This window comes from Limulus polyphemus, unplaced genomic scaffold (assembly GCF_000517525.1).
Source record: "Limulus polyphemus unplaced genomic scaffold, Limulus_polyphemus-2.1.2 Scaffold2083, whole genome shotgun sequence".
NCBI lineage: Eukaryota > Metazoa > Arthropoda > Merostomata > Xiphosura > Limulidae > Limulus > Limulus polyphemus.
Genome location: NW_013667693.1, coordinates 215211 through 218785, shown reverse-complemented (window position 1 = coordinate 218785; position 3575 = coordinate 215211).

The following is a 3575-nucleotide window of genomic DNA, read 5'->3' as shown; positions in this document are numbered from 1 at the left end:
ACTGTCAACCATACTTTAACTAGAGTTTTTATATGTCACTGAATTTAACAGTCAGTAAACATAGTTCTTCCACTTTACATAGTGATACAAAACACTAAATGTGTATTCACGATATTCTATTTCTCGATATTTGATATGACATTTCAGTTATCGTACAACTATTGCATACTGTCTACTGAATAATATCCAACAAATGGTTAGAAGTTAAAACAGTTTCAGTTGGTTTAGAATATTTTTTTTTCAAAATGAAAGATCTGTTCAATTCTAATTTATGACAATTTCATAAACATGTGAAATTTATGATACTTCATTATAAACTAATGTCTAATTATTATTTTAAATATCTCATTTTAAAATGTTTCGAAAATGTTTTTAAACAGTGTTATTATGTATTCAGACGAAATAAGGCATAGAATGGGTCGTTTCACTATCTTTAATTTTAACATCTAGTTAATAAACTTTGTAGTAAATCATTTTTCTACATAATAAATGTTATTAATCACTATTATAGAATAGCAACATTTACCATTTTTCTCATATCTCTTTGAGGACTGAACTTTCTTCTACATTAGAAATGTAACTTACATCACATAAGTGTTCAAAACCACCATGTCAAGTAGGAAATACAAAGTTGAATGTATGTGTGTTATTTCTAACTGACGTCATTATCATTGAAAGCAAATGATCATCGAATGACAATTCAATCTTATTGGCTCACACCTAATAGTAAGTCTACCTTTTACTATAGAAGAAAAGTTTATGAAAACAAAAGTTGAACGAAACAATTATAATACACTGTTGCTGTTTATGTATTTATATTATACTTAATATTGAAAGGTAAATGATTCAAACAATAAATAATCATGTTTTCCACATACATTTATTGTTCACTTCGTTTTAACTAAAGTTTTTGTATGTCACTGAATTTAAAAGTCAGTAAATAATCAACATGTGAAATGTATGAGATTTACAATTTCATTATACGATACAAAAAATTATATTTGTATGTACTCTAATGGTGAAAGAGTTAACTGTTTCCGATTAGTGTTGATAAGCTCGGTTACAAGTTAAGACATATCCTAATTTTTAATATCAGTCTACAACAAACAGTCTAAAGTTCAGTCAAATCTGGGTCACTTTTCAAATATAAATACCCTGTCCCTTTCACCACTAATAATCAGACTGATACAGTTCTACTACGTGGAAAAAAGAATGATTTACCAGCCTTTAAACATAAGTACTTCGTTACATAATTTCTTTGATATAGTCATTTTTATTTTCATTCACATTCATTATATTAATAAATAATGTTGCTATGATTTACTAATTATATATAATTTTATATTTCAGTCTCTTGTACAGAAAATAAATGCTGCTGAAATTAATGGAATGGTGAAAAAGATAAAATCTAGCAGTGAAGAAGAATCAATAAAACAGAAAAAAACGACAGTTAGGTTCCTCTACTATTATACAGCTTGAAGATGCACCTGAATCATCTCATGCCTATCCTATTGTGAATGTCTGTTATATCACTCTATAAACTTACAAGAATAATTTGAATATTCATATTCGACAGTTCAAGGATTTTGGAAAAGGAAAACTATATCCAACCAAGGAATGTGTCACTTTTTCTTCAACAGAATGGAAGGAATTTAAACAGTGGATTTCAAACATTAGTGTAGTTGTACAGAACAAAACTGAACAAGATTTTCTTCTAGAAGAACGGAATCGTGTAATTCGTGTTAATAATATCTCCTCTATTTTGTTTATATATCGATTTGATTACCATGATATCTGGTAATATTCTTTTCGTTTTATCAATTTCAGAATGGTAGTATTTATGTGCACATATTTCTCATTTTGATACTGAAATACTATATTTCATAAAGAAAAGTAATTCGATAAACAGATTAAATCAAATCTTATTAATATATATGCACACTGAACAACTGTACACTCTTTTACAAGTACTGAAGAAATAACAGTGTGAAATCGACTATCTTAGTCAATTTCTTCATTCTTGTAACATGTTATTTCAGGATAAATGTGTATGGCTATATTTGAGATCAGCATTGGCAAGAGTAAGTAAGTTTATTGTTCAATCTATGTTTAATCATGGAGTAACACACTTAAATTTACCAGGTTCTATCAATGAAACTTTCTGGGATACTGTAGAGAAACACGACTTTATTCAAGATTTATCATATATAATGTGCATGTGTTCTACTTTTGAAAATTTTAAGAACAAACAAATCTCTAAAATAACTGTGATAACAATAAAAAAGTTCTTGACAAATTATTTAAATTGTTGTTTCTGATGATAAAAGATAACGTCTTTCACATTTTATAAATCCAACAAGTTTAAATTAACTTACAGCCCAATGTAATAATTTAATAATGTAATAATCATTGTGGTATATACTTGTTCTAGCATGTTATTACTCAACTATGATAAAACACCATACATGAAACATAAGGGGCATTCTCGAAAGTAATCAAAGATTCATTATTTTAAAAACTATACAAAACATATCGTGCACTTGAAATCTGTAACTAAATTGACTGTACCTCGTCATTCTGAACATTAGAGCTTGACCCTCACATTGCCACTCCGCTACAGCTTAAAATTGATGTATTTCATCATACCCTAATATGCTATCTTCATCATATGTAATTAAAGGCTTGTAAAGTATCATACATACTCAAACATTGGTTTTACTGTCTATCATTACAGAATAAACTTTGCAAGCAAAACAAACTTTATGTCCACTATACATTAACTCTGAAAATGAAGAATGGATTTTGTATGTCACTAAACTTACTTGTCAGCAAAACAAAATTATCTACTCATGCATTTTACATAACAATAAAGAAAGCTAAATGTACATTCACGAAATTCTCTATATTTGATTGCACAATAGGAAATTATTTTCTGCTTCTAAGTTACTACTTTCTGTTTTTGATCTAGAACTGATATATTTGTTGCTTAAATATAACTTTACAAGTATAACTCACAAAGATCTATACATACTCTAACTTCTTGAAAGTGTAATCATTTAAACACGTAAAGAAATAACAGTATCTTTCATCTTATAATTTGGACTATGTTCTTCAGTTTTATCCGATGCATAATAGCCTTTGATATTTACAAATATCACAAACTGAAATGTGTATGGATTGTCAAGATTAAATTCACTCTCGTAGAAGTATGGTACATTTAAGTTAGTGTATAATTCTTGTTATATTAGGTAGTCAAGAAATTAATGTCGTGTTTTGGAACACTTTCATTAACCATCCCCAGAAAAACGTACATCGCGTATAATAGTTAAATGAACCGCCTAAATGTCACATTAGTGTAGCTTATATAATGTGTAAAGTTTAGTATACTCTAATCCCTTATAGTGATGGCACACGACGAGACCCCCCTTCCAACGTGTGAGGTTGCTTCGTCTTTTCTGGCCCATAATGCGTGTGAACCACTTCTGGAGCGCAATCCATTTTTGGACAGAATTGTCAATGGTGATGAAAAATTGATTCTTTATTCGAATATTAAATGCCAAAAACAATGGTTCAGT